The sequence below is a fragment of the Haemaphysalis longicornis genome, unplaced genomic scaffold (assembly GCF_048455015.1).
Source record: "Haemaphysalis longicornis isolate Haplotype H1 unplaced genomic scaffold, Haemaphysalis longicornis Haplotype H1 scaffold_11, whole genome shotgun sequence".
Lineage (NCBI taxonomy): Eukaryota > Metazoa > Arthropoda > Arachnida > Ixodida > Ixodidae > Haemaphysalis > Haemaphysalis longicornis.
The window spans coordinates 124,964,989-124,982,394 of record NW_027526214.1 but is presented as its reverse complement, the minus strand read 5'-3'; the positions used below and the strand labels follow the sequence as shown (position 1 = coordinate 124,982,394).

The window sequence follows — 17,406 nt, the reverse complement described above, 5'->3', positions numbered from 1 at the left end:
ACGTATTCCCATTGAACGTCCGCAATAACCGCAGCTGCGCCACCGATGTGTGCAACATTTGTGAGCGTCGCCCTCGCCTTACCGCGGACAAATTTACCCGTAAATTTCAACCTCATAAAAATCATATTTCATCACATTTAAATAGCTTCAAAAGAATGTTCGATCACTGACTGATTCGCGCTCTCTCACTCGCAAGACATCCAATCGTCATCGCATCGTCACAAGTTCTCGAAGCGAAGATCGGCAAATCGTAACGGTCATTCTTCGCGGTTTTCAACGATATCGATGCAATCAGGCAGGTTTCATTCACGGCAAATCATGCCTGAACATCAAAGGAGTACTATAAAAACAACGGCGCAGCCGCAAGCAATGAAGCAACCAAGTTACAGCCACGGGACGTGCAACAACGCCGGTAAGCAGGTCGGCCGATTCCACTGGTATTTGTACTATACACAGCTTAACAGTAGAGAATCGCTAGGCTTCGAAGCTATTTGGGCTTCGGGTGCGTCACTTAAGCTCGAAAACCTTGTAATATAGACCGTAAATAATTATTAAGCGCTATTTGAGTTCGATAACTCACTTGCCGTAAAAAGACATGGGCGCCGCCATCTTGGAAGTTTGTTTACATCAATGTTATCAGACGAGCATCGACATTTCGCTAAATTGAGAGGCCTTACAATTATTGCGATTTTGGGTACTCATTAAGCTTAAAAACAAAGCCAAAATAGCATGGTATTCATCCACAAAACACAAAATTCGCTGTTGCAAATTATGGTGCAATGAGAATGCGCTTGTAAAAAAAAAAAAGTGTCACCATAATGGATTGGTAAAAAATTTTAATGCATACAAGGTATTTTTATTTAGTTATGCTGTCTTTCAGTGGGTGAGCACGCTCACTGTCCTGTGCCGCGCTGCTTCTCCGGACCGTGTGGCTTGCTGCTAGAGTTGTCTTTCAAAAAAGTCCGGCATTTATTCGTTCTTTTCTGTGACCAGTCACCACTAACAGACATGTTTTTACTGTTTTTTCCATATGCTGCAAGCTATGTTCAATTACGTGTGTGTGGCACCTGAGGTAAGCTTCCACACATTTCTACTTTCTCCAGATGTGTGAAATAGAACAAGCTGGCTTTTCCGCCAGATTCATGGCTCACACAAGAAAACTGGCGCTCAACTAAGAATAGCTTGTTCTGTTCGGTTTATTTCAGAAACAATCGTTTCTTCTATGGTTTGAGCATTGTTGGACAAATACACTGGCACATTGGAGTCCAGCATGATGATACCATTGCCCACTGTGCGTATAAAGATAAAGTAGCATTTAAGATGTTGGAATGCAAAATAAATGTTCTGAGCTCTGTCGGCAGTGCATGCGTGTTTTGTCCTCCGTTGCAGTTTGTACAGAGTGATTTTGATATGATTGGTAGCAGAATATCTGACACTGAATTTGCTCACCACTGGCTGCACTAGAAGAAATCGCAAACATGATAATACGTAACTAGTATACTGTGAACCTCTCTGAACACTGAGCTAGAAATAATTCTCAAAAGGAAAAAAAGAGTAAAGAAAGAAAGGGGAACAAAAGGTTGCTCAAGATTACGACACCCCAAATGCAAAATCGGAGCGCAGTGCAAACTGCAGTCTTCTCGGTGACGGCGCGTAGTTGCTGTGTCTCAGAAGTGACCGCGTCATCAGTGAACACACGACAGCGGGCGCAACTCTGGTATTTTATCACAGTGCCTCACTGCCGCGGAGCATGTCTCGCGCGGCCTCTGCTTACTGCCCTCCCCCTCACACTTTCACCATACTTTCCTCCTCCACCTTCCTGTTTGCTCTATCTCATTTATCTATGGTGCCCTCTTTATTCGGTTACACCGAAGCCGACAGCGACGTGAAACCACAGAAGCGAAGCGGGCACTTAAAAGGTGCCCTCTAAATAAGAAATGGCAAGCGGATTGCCTTAAAAAGCTGTGTTGCAATGAAATTTCTTTTATACCTCACCTATCCTAACCTTGTAGCTGAACAGTTGGCATTGTTCAATTTACCCCAGTCAGGAAAAGCATGATATGCAGCTGTTTAACTCCAGCCCTTGTTCATTTTTGAAAAGTGTTTTTTTCTGTTCTTTCCTTACTTTTTTTTGCTGCTCCAGCAGCGCTGGAAGCATGAGCATGCAAGAAAAAATGTTTATATGTATTTCACATGAAACGTTGTATGGCCATGACACTTTTAACTTGCATTACAAATTTTCTGCTTCACTTTAACCGAAGCAATAGAATAATTAAGTGAAGCATCAGTTTTACATTTAAAAAATGGGTAAAATAAGCAAGTCCACCAAGGCAATAAATATTTTAAAGACAAAATGAAATGCCTATTTATATGTTATGTTGAATGTGGGAAAATTAAAATTCTTCATGATTAGTGTTAGTTAATAATTCAATTTGCAACATTGTTTACTGTTTGAAGCATTTATAAATTACAGAAATTCCTTGGGGCACTTAGTCTGCTTATGTGGTTTTTAAATAACAAGCATTGTGGCTTCAGCTGGCATTATATGCTTCCTGCACTTTGGTCTTGTCATTGTACTTGCCTGGTCGACCAAAGTTAGCTGGTGCAGAATCTAGCAGTACACCCGACGTCAAGCACATTCCATACCAAGACACGGTGCTAGTAACTCCAATACCTTTGAGAAATATCACGTAAACTGATAGGTTCGCCTGGCGTGCTATTGAGGAACAATTATGTAGTCCCCCAACAGCTCCGACAAATACCAGGCAATCTGATGGCTCCAGATGGGAGGTTATTGAGCCACGCAGTCTTGTAAGATACACCAAGGACTTGCTCTCGTTTTTTATGTTATTTCTCCTTTTAGCACACTTTTGTTCATAAGCCATGCTCCACGCGTACCTGATAAATATCAGGGCCATTCACTGCTTATAACACTAAATATTTCGCGTCATGGAGCAGATAAGGCTTGCACATCATTAATAATGATGATGATAACTGATAGTGGTATCCCTTTTGTAGCGGGATGATGACATGTCATCTTACAAAAAAAAAACTAATGTACCTGTGTTTTACACGCATTTAATACTAGCTCTGCTCTTAGGGCAGGCACAAAAAACTTATTAGGCAGAGAATACTTATTCTTTCTGTTACAGGTGGTAGCTGACCTAGGCAATATTCCCCTCTCTGCTTTTCGTCCACCAGCATTCTAATCTCTTCGTCGCCTCGACAGCCCTGAAGTTGACTTCCTCTGTGCTACCCTGAAACCCTGCGGCTTTGGAAGCCAAACATTTCCCTCTAGGTTTGGATGGATACCCTTGCATTCTAACACTATGTGCCGCATAGTTTGTTTCTTTTCCGCAGACCCCGCATACCCCATCACTTTGTGTATACTTCCCCACAAAGCTCTTAGTTCGCAAGCAATCTGTCCTAGCGTCGAGAAGAAAAATGGTTCCCTTAGAATTATCGTAGAAATTTTCCTTTCTATTGTCCAATTTCTCAGCCCTGTACATTTCTAACGACGTTTTAGCTTCCATTTCTTATCTGCCTTGCATCCTTTTGGTTGCTTTGGCTGTCTTAGCTTCTCCACTGTTGTTTCTGCATTTCATCTAGTCCTCCTTAACCACTGCGTGTCCACGCTTTTCATGTATATGTACCTGAAAACCTTAGCTGTCCACCTACGTCGATCCATTGCTCTCAGCCTCCTCTCAAAACATATTTTACTCTGAGCTTCTCGAACTGGAAATGCCGCTCAGGCCATTCATCTGTGCACTGCTTCGTTAGTTGTTTTTCCATGCGCTCCTAAGGGCAAACGGCCTACTGTTCTCTGGTTCACTTCAAGGTCTGATTTTAAGCTTATTAATACAGAAATAAAAGTTGGCTCTGCCGCACAACATGCAAACTTTCAAGCCTCACTGCATGGCTTGTTCCTTGGGGTAGGTTTTTTAGCATGACACCAAAGCCATGCAAGAAAGCGTACCGCAAAAGCCTTGCACAAAAGTGGAACTCTTGCAGCCAATGTTGGCTGAAGTGCAATGCTACCTGTGCAAGATTTATAATCTGGAAAGAACTTTCCCATCAATGTGGTAGTATGAGTAAGAAACCAAGAATTATTACTTGCTGAAATCCTTACATTAAAGTAAAGGTCATACCAACCAGTAGTGTACCTCACCTCTTTTAAATCCCTGGAGCAAGCCATTCAAATGCAGTCGACTCTTGATGATTTGAAGTCACCCAATTAGAGTTTTCAGTTAATTGGAAGTGATGTTCAGGTCCCAGTAATTTTACATGCAATTCAGTAGAAGAAATTGCTTGATAACTCAAAGCTAAAACCCAATATATTGGTTAATTTGAAGTTATTTAGCATAAAAAAAGAGAATGTGAAAGCAATTGAAAAAACAAATGTGCGCGGATAACGCAATCTCACTGGTAGTAACCCACAACGGAGAAACGTGTAATGCTTCATGTGAAGGAAGCGAAAGAGCTGCTCAGAAGAAGTTGGCCGAGGGTGAACGTGAAAATTGCAGTTAGAGGCTGTGGGATAAAGAGAACAGAATTTGGGCTGCTGCGATTACGGCCATTTTTGACCTCTCGTTGCAGCAAACAAAAAGTCAGAAAAATCAGATGGCGAACAACTTCACCGTATGAAATTTCAGACGTCGTTATACACTGGCACAGCCAGGTAGATGGCAGTGCCACTGATGCTTTCGAATTATTGGACATTCCAAAAAAATTGTTCAGTGACCGTGTACAGCGCTCGGCGATTTAAACGCGACACTCGGAGTGCGTGGCTGCCGGTGCTTGTTGCGTTACAGGTGAGCGCTTGTGAAAGCGAGCTGACGCATTGTGGTATATGGTGTGGGTGAGAGCATTTGTGACGCATGCTTAGTGCATCCGGGAGACAGCCCTTCAGTGTGTGGTTCTTGGCGGCGCCATAGGGGTGCTACATGCCATGGCTTCAAAACGCTGCGCCTGCATGCTGCGCCGGGCCACGATAACACATCGCGATAAATGTGCATTCAAATTCTTCATCCTAAAAAATTACAACAGATATTGTGGTGACAGGTGCAAATTGTATTTTTACACACACACACACACACACACACACACACACACACACACACACACACACGCACGCACGCACGCTTATATAATCCAGCTTCTCAACAGGAATATACTTTCACTGCACTGTCCCTACGAAAGACAGGCTGTGAAGCGCAGATTTTGCAAAATACTTACACCCGCAACGAGAACAGTGACGCCCTTAGCCCAAGGCATCGACAAGCAGTCTCTTGAGGTAGGTCTGTCTCTCTTTAGAAACAGCGCAGGTCACCCGTCAGCCACTCGTACACGTGCACCGGCTGTAGTGGAAATTTTCGACCAGCCCCTGTAATGGAAGCAGTGAGCGACGTCTCGATGACATACGATACCGAAAAAAATACCTCCGAAACTGCCCGCTTTGCATTTGTGCATGCAACCCAGAACCCCTGTTCTGCTTACTGAGGCTGTGAACGTTCACCTCGGTGTAATAACTGTCACCAGTAGTAAGCATAGTGACACCATAGCTAGCAGATTCGAGCTCAGTTACGCATATGAGCCCGTAAGAAAAAAAAAATCACGACGCTATGCTTTCGGGGGCGCGTTCGCAAGAAATATGGCACGTAGCTTACCCACTTTAAAATGAGCCTACACTTCTACCACGAGCCCTTAAGCCAGCAACACCTTGTGTGTTTTCTTCGGGGTATAAAAAGCGCAATATCACATAACTAAACACTTACCTCTGACGAGCTTGTCGCTACCACCGACGCAGACGGCCACAAAATCGAGCTCGCTAAGTCTCCGCCTTTGTGTCGTCGAAGCTGAATGTTTGAAGTTGAGGCGCAGACTGACGTGAGGCTCTGTAGCACCCTAGGGACGTCAGCTGGAATAACAGCTGCCATTTCAAACCACAACAGCGTACAAGCCGTCCGTCCGTTCTGTTGAAACGGTGCCGCAAAAGCACGGACAGACGAACAAGAAACAAGAAATGCACAAAACAATGTTGTCAGCATGGCCAAAGCCCCTAGATTTTTCCCACCAAAGTTGGAGAGGTTTTGAGTACTATGTATAAGGGGAGGAACGGCTGGAAACGCTGATTGGTTAACAGAAATCAATGCTCAAGAAGGCGATCCGTCTCCCTAGGCGACCCAGGGTGCCTAGGGAACCAAAAAAGGTCCCCAGAAAGGTCCCTGGCCGTACGGCGGCGCCACCGGCGCCACCACGCTGCGGCCGCGGCCGACCGGCCGAGCCTGCCGGTTCATTCATTCGGCTCCGGTGCTTGCGGCGGGCGGGTGCACGACGTGCTGCTCGCCGGTGCCCACTTTTTTGGCGCGAAAATTGCTTTGTCATCGCCCGTCGGAACGAAATCGTGGTTCTGCAGGAAACGCACAACAATCTCAAGATAAGCAGTACATATTCCCGGCAAAAGGGTTTTGCCCCCTTTCTTATTTTTTTTTTCAGCTGCAGCAGGTGCACGACGTGCTGCTCGCCAGTGCCCCTTTTTTGGCGCGAAAGCCCATCGGAACGAAATTATGGTTCTGCCGGAAACACAACAATCTCCAGGTAAGCAGTACATATTCCCGTCGAAAGGGTTTTGCTTTCATGTGTTTTGCCTTTTTTTTCAGCTGCAGCAAAACGTGCCACCCCATGGCACGCCGTGATGGTTTTCGCGCGCTGAGCGTGAGCCGCAAGGACGGAGGTAAAGTAAAGCCTGCGCAGCAGCGATCTGCTAAAAAATGGACGTTGCGCATGAAGCTGGTGGCCGTTATCTTTTGTTCTTTTCAAGGTGCAGCACGTGGCGTTCCATCGGCGGCAGCAGGGGACCGCAAGAATCCAAAAACCTAGGACGGAGGTAAAGTAAAGCCTGCGCAGCAGCGATCTGCTAAAAAATGGACGTTGCGCGTGAAGCTGGTGGCCGTTATCTTTTGTTCTTTTCAAGGTGCAGCACGTGGCGTTCCATCGGCGGCAGCAGGGAACCGCAAGAATCCAAAAACCTAGGACGGAGGTAAAGTAAAGCCTGCGCAGCAGCGATCTGCTAAAAAAAATTCCCCCGCATTTCCCCGAGGGGGAGAATGTGAAAGTGCGAATGCACGGTTGTCGGCCCGCTTGCGGCGCTTGCGCTCGGCCCCCGCAGCCCACCGCCTCGCCGTCTTCTCTTCCATCTCTTCCATCGGGTTTGTAGTATCACGTGTACACCACGCAGTTATCAAGCCGCTATAACGCCGCTGAGTCGCCAACGCACGCCGCTGACGACGTAGTTTGAATGCGTTAAAGATATAATGCGCGTCACTAACACTGATATCACCGTCGCGTCCGTGGCTTGGTCGGTAGAGCGTCGCGCTGCGGCCGCAAAGTCCTCGGATCGAAACCTGGCGCCGGATGCTGTTTCTTTTTTAAATATAGAGGAGCACTGCGGACGCCGACGCCGCCGCCGACGCCGGCGGTGGATGGTTTGGGGTCGCTTATAAAGTGCATTCGCACTTAAAATGGACGTTGCGCATGAAGCTGGTGGCCGTTATCTTTTGTTCTTTTCAAGGTGCAGCACGTGGCGTTCCATCGGCGGCAGCAGGGGACCGCAAGAATCCAAAAACCTAGGACGGAGGTAAAGTAAAGCCTGCGCAGCAGCGATCTGCTAAAAAATGGACGTTGCGCGTGAAGCTGGTGGCCGTTATCTTTTGTTCTTTTCAAGGTGCAGCACGTGGCGTTCCATCGGCGGCAGCAGGGGACCGCAAGAATCCAAAAACCTAGGACGGAGGTAAAGTAAAGCCTGCGCAGCAGCGATCTGCTAAAAAATGGACGTTGCGCGTGAAGCTGGTGGCCGTTATCTTTTGTTCTTTTCAAGGTGCAGCACGTGGCGTTCCATCGGCGGCAGCAGGGGACCGCAAGAATCCAAAAACCTAGGACGGAGGTAAAGTAAAGCCTGCGCAGCAGCGATCTGCTAAAAAATGGACGTTGCGCATGAAGCTGGTGGCCGTTATCTTTTGTTCTTTTCAAGGTGCAGCACGTGGCGTTCCATCGGCGGCAGCAGGGGACCGCAAGAATCCAAAAACCTAGGACGGAGGTAAAGTAAAGCCTGCGCAGCAGCGATCTGCTAAAAAATGGACGTTGCGCGTGAAGCTGGTGGCCGTTATCTTTTGTTCTTTTCAAGGTGCAGCACGTGGCGTTTCATCGGCGGCAGCAGGGGACCGCAAGAATCCAAAAACCTAGGACGGAGGTAAAGTAAAGCCTGCGCAGCAGCCATCTGCTAAAAAATGGACGTTGCGCGTGAAGCTGGTGGCCGTTATCTTTTGTTCTTTTCAAGGTGCAGCACGTGGCGTTCCATCGGCGGCAGCAGGGGACCGCAAGAATCCAAAAACCTAGGACGGAGGTAAAGTAAAGCCTGCGCAGCAGCGATCTGCTAAAAAATGGACGTTGCGCGTGAAGCTGGTGGCCGTTATCTTTTGTTCTTTTCAAGGTGCAGCACGTGGCGTTCCATCGGCGGCAGCAGGGGACCGCAAGAATCCAAAAACCTAGGACGGAGGTAAAGTAAAGCCTGCGCAGCAGCGATCTGCTAAAAAATGGACGTTGCGCGTGAAGCTGGTGGCCGTTATCTTTTGTTCTTTTCAAGGTGCAGCACGTGGCGTTCCATCGGCGGCAGCAGGGGACCGCAAGAATCCAAAAACCTAGGACGGAGGTAAAGTAAAGCCTGCGCAGCAGCGATCTGTTAAAAAATGGACGTTGCGCGTGAAGCTGGTGGCCGTTATCTTTTGTTCTTTTCAAGGTGCAGCACGTGGCGTTCCATCGGCGGCAGCAGGGGACCGCAAGAATCCAAAAACCTAGGACGGAGGTAAAGTAAAGCCTGCGCAGCAGCGATCTGCTAAAAAATGGACGTTGCGCGTGAAGCTGGTGGCCGTTATCTTTTGTTCTTTTCAAGGTGCAGCACGTGGCGTTCCATCGGCGGCAGCAGGGAACCGCACGAATCCAAAAACCTAGGACGGAGGTAAAGTAAAGCCTGTGCAGCAACGATCTGCTTAAAAATGGACGTTGTGCGTGGACCTGGTGGCGGTGATCTTTTGTTCTTTTCAAGGTGCAGCACGTGGCGTTCCATCGGCGGCCTCAGGGGACCGCAAGAATCCAAAAACCTAGGACGGAGGTAAAGTAAAGCCTGCGCAGCAGCGATCTGCTAAAAAATGGACGTTGTGCGTGAAGCTGGTGGCCGTTATCTTTTGTTCTTTTCAAGGTGCAGCACGTGGCGTTCCATCGGCGGCAGCAGGGGACCGCAAGAATCCAAAAACCTAGGACGGAGGTAAAGTAAAGCCTGCGCAGCAGCGATCTGCTAAAAAATGGACGTTGCGCGTGAAGCTGGTGGCCGTTATCTTTTGTTCTTTTCAAGGTGCAGCACGTGGCGTTCCATCGGCGGCAGCAGGGGACCGCAAGAATCCAAAAACCTAGGACGGAGGTAAAGTAAAGCCTGCGCAGCAGCGATCTGCTAAAAAATGGACGTTGCGCGTGAAGCTGGTGGCCGTTATCTTTTGTTCTTTTCAAGGTGCAGCACGTGGCGTTCCATCGGCGGCAGCAGGGAACCGCAAGAATCCAAAAACCTAGGACGGAGGTAAAGTAAAGCCTGTGCAGCAACGATCTGCTTAAAAATGGACGTTGTGCGTGGACCTGGTGGCGGTGATCTTTTGTTCTTTTCAAGGTGCAGCACGTGGCGTTCCATCGGCGGCAGCAGGGGACCGCAAGAATCCAAAAACCTAGGACGGAGGTAAAGTAAAGCCTGCGCAGCAGCGATCTGCTAAAAAATGGACGTTGCGCGTGAAGCTGGTGGCCGTTATCTTTTGTTCTTTTCAAGGTGCAGCACGTGGCGTTCCATCGGCGGCAGCAGGGGACCGCAAGAATCCAAAAACCTAGGACGGAGGTAAAGTAAAGCCTGCGCAGCAGCGATCTGCTAAAAAATGGACGTTGCGCGTGAAGCTGGTGGCCGTTATCTTTTGTTCTTTTCAAGGTGCAGCACGTGGCGTTCCATCGGCGGCAGCAGGGAACCGCAAGAATCCAAAAACCTAGGACGGAGGTAAAGTAAAGCCTGTGCAGCAACGATCTGCTTAAAAATGGACGTTGTGCGTGGACCTGGTGGCGGTGATCTTTTGTTCTTTTCAAGGTGCAGCACGTGGCGTTCCATCGGCGGCAGCAGGGGACCGCAAGAATCCAAAAACCTAGGACGGAGGTAAAGTAAAGCCTGCGCAGCAGCAATCTGCTAAAAAATGGACGTTGCGCGTGAAGCTGGTGGCCGTTATCTTTTGTTCTTTTCAAGGTGCAGCACGTGGCGTTCCATCGGCGGCAGCAGGGGACCGCAAGAATCCAAAAACCTAGGACGGAGGTAAAGTAAAGCCTGCGCAGCAGCGATCTGCTAAAAAATGGACGTTGCGCGTGAAGCTGGTGGCCGTTATCTTTTGTTCTTTTCAAGGTGCAGCACGTGGCGTTCCATCGGCGGCAGCAGGGGACCGCAAGAATCCAAAAACCTAGGACGGAGGTAAAGTAAAGCCTGCGCAGCAGCGATCTGCTAAAAAATGGACGTTGCGCGTGAAGCTGGTGGCCGTTATCTTTTGTTCTTTTCAAGGTGCAGCACGTGGCGTTCCATCGGCGGCAGCAGGGGACCGCAAGAATCCAAAAACCTAGGACGGAGGTAAAGTAAAGCCTGCGCAGCAGCGATCTGCTAAAAAATGGACGTTGCGCGTGAAGCTGGTGGCCGTTATCTTTTGTTCTTTTCAAGGTGCAGCACGTGGCGTTCCATCGGCGGCAGCAGGGAACCGCAAGAATCCAAAAACCTAGGACGGAGGTAAAGTAAAGCCTGTGCAGCAACGATCTGCTTAAAAATGGACGTTGTGCGTGGACCTGGTGGCGGTGATCTTTTGTTCTTTTCCAGGTGTAGCACGTGGCGTTCCATCGGCGGCCTCAGGGGACCGCAAAAATCTAAAAACCAAGGTAAGGCACGCTATGCTGCTGCAAACTGACCATGGCATTGTGAACGAAGTTTTTTTTTGCGTGGAGCTGGTGGCGGTGATAATTCTTCTTTTCAAGGTATAGCACGTGGCGTTCCCCGAGCAGCCCCAGCAAAGGACCGCAAAAATCCGAAAACCAAGTTAAACCACACAGCAGCCCGCGCTGCTGGAAACTCTCCTGTGTGTACGCAATATTGTTTTTGTTTTGTTGCTTTCCTTCCCTTTCAAGGTGCCACCTGGAGTACGGCTATCACCCCAGCAACTGGTATTACGCGCAACAAAATTCTGGAAAGCAGGCTGAAAACTGCCGATTTAGGCAAAGTGGCACTTTTGTTTGGCGTGACCACAGAAAATTCTGCCGTGTCGTCGTCCAGCGTGGCAAAATTTGAACCTGAAGAAAATCTGCAACAATTTCGAGCTAGGTAGCAGGCAGATAAAAGCCGGTGATTTACGTAAAGTGGCACCTCCTTTTGACGCGTTCACAGAACAAAAATTTGCTTTGTTTTTGTCCGTCGAGTAAAAATAATTGCGTATCACGAGAATTGGCATAATAAGAGTCGGAATGAATTTTTGTGTTTGCTTGTTTGTTGTACTTGAGAACAATAAATCTGTCAAGTGCTTATCTGTGGTCTTTCCTTCGTGGTATGATGAGCCCCACTGGGCGTTTATATGTTCCAAATATAATTATGACCATCAAAAGAGGCAGTTCACTCCCGCAAGAACTTATAAGCTACTGCAATGCTTTTTTTTTGCCTAATTTAATCTTATCAACAAACTAGCTATTGCGCTTCCGTTTCTATCCCATAGCCCCCCGCCAGCTCTATATGGGATAAACATGTCGGGGAAAAATAATACCAGCTGCACTTTATTCTGGCACAGAAGGATGGAGGCAGGCATGCTGTTATCGTGTGAACTTCATGCTAGCATTATGGCAGAGCTATCAAATGAAACCAGATGCCCCACTGCAATAATGCAATCACTTGGTGGCTTGCAACTTCACCTAGTCCCTGTGGTGTCCCGAACAGAGCACAAAAACGTAGCTGGCAAGCCCCCCCCCCCCTTTATTTAAATTCTTTTCTTGTTTAATAAGAGGTTGTCATTGAACATGTCGAACCTAAAACATCTTGGTGCACACAACCTAGCGGTACTTCCGTCGCAACACGTACCTGATCGTGCAAAGCGCATGCCACACAAGCTCATAGCATGTGGTTGTTGCATTGACGACTTAAACACAAATCCTTGGAGTTAATTTAGCCATCTGTGATGAATGCAGAATTGGCAATGTTTCATAGCACTGTTTGACAGGAAATTTGCAAGCTTCGTGTTATAACGAGTCTTTTTGGGAAGCTTGCCATTAAATGACCTGCCATCAGATACAAAGATGCATGACTGAGTATGCTAATAACTGCAGAGGAGCATTTCTAGCCAAAATGCTTGCATCTGCCCCTATAACCTCACACCTCTTTTTTTGTTGTCATTAGTTTTTAACACTGAGTAGTAGACACCCTCCTTCATGTGTTGTGTTTTCATTCCTGCTGGCACATTGCCAGGCACCGTGCCCCAACAAGGGCAGATTAATGTTATCTTGCACACTCCAAAAAGGCCAACCTGGCACATTTACTGGCTCCACTGTACAAATGCGATAAGAAGTGAATGCTAAGCATCAATGGAAATTTACCCGCCGCAGTGGTTAAGGCGTTGCGCAGCTGAGCACGAGGTCATGGGTTCGATTCCCGGCCGCCGCCGCCGCTTTTCTGATGGAGCCAAAAAGCAAAAATGCCCGTGTGCACGATATTTCGGCGCACGTTCAAAATCCCCAGGTGGTCAAAATTAATCCGGAGCCCTTCACTACGGCATGCCTCATCGCCTGTGTTGCGTCGGCGCATTAAACCCTTCAATCAAATCAATGGAAATTTTTTGCGGTATCACAAATTGGCTTTCTTGAACATTCACGGTTGAGCACTGCCTGCTGTTGGATGGTACTTTTAACAAAGATAATGTTGATGCATACTGAAACACAATGCTCCAGTTCTGCTGTAATTATTGAACAAGTAAAAGGAGTTTTGGGTGATACAGAACGCCCAGGCTGACATATCTTGTCACTGACAGTACAGTAGGGTCTCACTAACTTGAAGTCACTTAATTGGAAGTAGTAGTAGTATCTGTTTGTTTTATGGCGCAAGGGCAACGATGGCCAAAGAGCGCCAATGCAATGGTTGATCATTTTGAATGATGTTTTAATAAAATGGTGCTGTAAATGTGACGATTTTAAGAGAGGTTAGTGTGGGGGGTCTATACAGCCCCTCATTTAAAACAGCAATAAAATTGGGGAAATGGGAATGGCAGGGTAAGAATGTAAAAAATAAATAGACACTCATAGCGTCCTCCCACTCTGAGGGGCCCCGAGGTTACACATGGTATGATATGCGGTTTAAAAAGCCAATGTCTCCCAGGTAAGCAAAAAGGCGTTTACTTGGAATTAAGGGTTGATCAGCTAAAAACATCGAGGGATGAAGAGGAATCATGTGAGTGTAGAGTTCCCGGAAGTGCTTTTTCCTTGCCTTGTGGAAGTACCCACACTCAACTAAGACATGGCTGACGGATAGGCGATGTCCGCACCTGTCGCATTGTGGCGGTGGTTTGCCCTGCAGAAGGTGCGAGTGAGTAGCGTATGTATGACCTATTCGTAATCTGCACATGTATACTTCCGTTGTTCTGTTGTGTTTTTCTGTGTAGTAGCTGCCTAATTGGGGTTTTATAGTGTGGAGTTTGTTATCTGTCTGAGTGTCCCAGTGTTGCTGCCAGCGTTGTCGGATTGCCTTTCGAATGAATGGTTTCCAGTCAAGATAGGGAAGCTGCTGAACGTCGACGCTGCAGCGAAGTGCTGCCGCAGCGGCGCTCTGGTCTGCGAGTTCATTACCAGGAATGCCACTGTGTCCAGGCACCCAACACACGACTATGACCTGTTTTAAAGCGTAGGCTGCCATTATCTCTTTAACTAACCTATTCAGCACAATGTTCCTACTTGGTTTTCCATAATGCAGTGCTGTCACAACACTCAATGAGTCTGTGTATATAATGGATTGTTGTGTCTTTGTTTGTATTATGTGTTCTAGCGTAATTAATATAGCATGTGCCTCAGCCGTAAATATACTTGTGTTTCTGTTTAGTGTCCTTGTGCTGGCAAAGTTGGGACCGTGTGCAGCACATGCCACAGCAGTGGCAGTTTTGGAGGCATCTGTGTAAAAGGCAGTGTACGGGAATTTGTTTTGCAAGTGCAGGAAGTGTTGTCGGATGAGTTGTGCGGGTGAATGTTTTTTGTAAATTTCCTTGAACGACATGTCACAGGTGACAGGGCGCAGTTGCCAAGGCGGCATCAACTCAACGAAGTCAGCTTTGTAAGATTCTGATAAAATAACCCCAAGTTCCTCCGCATCCACCTTCACTCGGATAGAGAAAGGCAGAGGAAGCGACGGACGGCTCAAAAACAGCCTTTCGGACGCTTTGTTTTCAAGAATAGCATTTAGCGGATGACTATTTAAGGATGTTGCCCTTACGCAGTACAAAAGTGCCATGTATGTACGCTGGTGCTCTAAGCACCACTGATCCGTTTCTGCATAGAGGCTTTCAATAGGACTCGTCCGGAAAGCCCCGGACGCCAGGCGGAGCCCCAAGTGCAGCACTGCGTCCAGCATTTTTAGAGCTGTTTTTGAAGCAGACCCATACACTACACTTCCATAGTCTATACGGGACCTGACAAGACTGTTAAAAACACGTAAAAGGCATGTTGTATCTGCACCGTATGACTGGCGGGAAAGGACTTTTAAGATGTTCATAGTCTTCATGCATTTCATTTTAAGTTGTTTAATGTGTGGGATGAATGTAAGTTTATCATCTAAAACTACTCCAAGAAACTTGTGTTCTCTTTTTACAGGTATGTCAACTCCCTTAAGTTGTATGGTTGGTTGCAGATGGATCCCACGCTTCCTGGAAAAGAGAACACAAGTGCTTTTCTGCGGATTTAGGATAAAACCATTTTTGTCTGCCCACTTGGCTAGTCTGTTCACAGCAACTTGGATCTGCCGTTCACAGATAGAGGAGTTGCATGACCTGAAGCTGATGTGAACATCGTCTACATAGATTGAATAAAAAATGGTGGGTGGCAGTGCTCTCCCTAACGTATTCATTTTTACAATGAAAAGTGTGCAGCTAAGTACTCCACCCTGGGGAACGCCATTTTCTTGTGTATACGTCCTGGATAATGCTGCACCAACTCGTACCCGGAATGTTCTATCTGATAAGTAGCTTTCCAGTGTGTTCAACATGTTTCCACAAATGCCGAAAGATTTAAGGTCATGAAGGATGCCATACCGCCAAGTGGTGTCATAGGCCTTTTCGATGTCAAAAAATACAGATATACACTGCTGCTTATGGGCAAAAGCTTCTTTAACATAAGATTCAACAGCTATAAGATTGTCAGTTGTTGACCTGCCCAAGCGAAAGCCTGCCTGGCAGCTATCAAGGACACCATGATATTCCAAGAAATAGATAAGCCGTCTATTGATCACCTTTTCAAAGAGCTTGCTCATGCAGCTTGTCAAAGCAATAGGGCGATAGCTTGTCACAGAAGAGGCATCTTTCCCCTCTTTCAATATAGCCAACACAATTGCCTCTTTCCAAGCATGAGGAAAGTACCCAGCACACCATATCTTGTTGTACAAGAAGAGAAGAGTATTGAGGGTATCTATGTGCAGGTGCTGAATCATTGTGTATGTTATTTTATCAGCTCCTGGCGCCGAAGCACGGCATGTGTTGAGGGCTACCATAAGTTCCTGCAGCGAAAAAGGAGAGTTATACCCATCATTAGATTTCTTGTGGTCACGAATACGCTTTCTTTCAATAGATTCTTTGTATCGCAGGAATGTCTCAGTGTAGTGGGAGGAGCTGGAAATATGTTCAAAGTGCTGTCCCAGGGTGTTTGCTTGGTCTTCAAGTGTATCGCCAGTGGTGCTGACAAGAGGTGTGACATATGTTTTCTGCCCCTGCAGTTTCCGTATCCTGTTCCAAACTTTGCGCGCATCTGTATAGGAATTTATTGATGATAGAAAAGACCTCCAACTATCTGTTTTTGCGTGACGTCGGATTCGCCGTCCCATGGCTTTTGCGCGCTTGAAGGAAATTAGGTTTTCTGTAGTAGGATACCTGCGGAGGACCCCCCAGGCCTTATTCTGAGCATTTCTGGCCTTCTTGCAATCGTCATTCCACCAGGGCCTCTGAAGATTACGTGTGGTACCGGAGGTCTGGGGAATAGAAACGCTAGCAGCATCAAGTATATGTGCTGTGATAAAGAAGCACGCTTCATCAATACCTAAGTGTGTTATTGATGTGTAAGTAAGTTTCGACATCTCTTTAAACGTTGCCCAGTCGGCACCAGCTTCTTTAAACTTTTCATGTGAAGTGTAACTGTAGGGGCATTTTTCTAAATATCTGAGGGTGACTGGGAAGTGGTCGCTCCCGTAGAGATTCGTACCCACTTCCCATTCGATGGATGGAAAAAGAACGGGGGAGCCTATAGCAAGATCTATGTGTGAATATGTGTGGTGTGCTATATTGTAGTATGTCGGCTGCTTTTTGTTAAAGAGACAAGCTCCGGATGACAAGAGAAAGTTTTCTATCAACCGGCCCCGGGAATCTGTGCGTTCCGATCCCCATAGTGGGCTGTGCGCATTAAGGTCACCAACTAGTAAAAACGGTTCTGGCAGTTGATCTATAAGGGACTCAAATTCGTAACTGGACGGACGATATTCAGGGGGAATGTACAGTGAGCAAATTGTTGTTAACTTATTGAATGTAATTGCCCGAACAGCAACCGCTTCTAGGCCGGTGCGCAAATGGATAGATTGACAAGGGACAGCTTTTTGTATAACTATTGCCACACCACCAGAGCAGTGCGAGCAGCTGTCTCTGTCTTTTCTAAATACTGAGTATTGGTTTAGGAAGTTGGTATGCTTAGAGTTCAAGTGAGTCTCTTGTAAACACAGGACAGTTGTTTGAGTTTTGTGTAGGATTTCATATATATCATCTAGGTTTTTAATTAATCCTCTACAGTTCCACTGCGTAACTATTTGTGATACCATAAATGTTTAAAGAAGATTTTGGCTGGTGAAGACTAGGGATGGATGTATCACCTACCACACTCAGGTATGATCTGGGCCAGTGACACGGGGGGCTGCTGGCTTTTTTCCCCGCCCCGCCATGGAGCGCTGTTCTTTCACCGCCTTTGGTGCTGGCCGAGACGGTGTCATGTCCATGTCCTCGTCTGAGTGCTGAGACAGCGACGAGGTGGAGTCCTTGCGGCCTCCGACACGGAATATGTTCGAAGTGGTGGAAGGAT

At 47.1% G+C, this 17,406-nt stretch overlaps 1 long non-coding RNA gene across 1 annotated transcript; it reads left to right on the top strand.

Moving 5' to 3' along the window:
- Window positions 1-211: 211 nt before the first annotated feature.
- On the top strand, window positions 212-1,295 carry LOC144160906 (uncharacterized). The gene is made up of 3 exons (XR_013320437.1): window positions 212-412; window positions 1,041-1,072; window positions 1,206-1,295. It is a non-coding gene; the product is annotated as an uncharacterized LOC144160906 (long non-coding RNA).
- The last annotated feature ends 16,111 nt before the right edge of the window (window positions 1,296-17,406 follow it).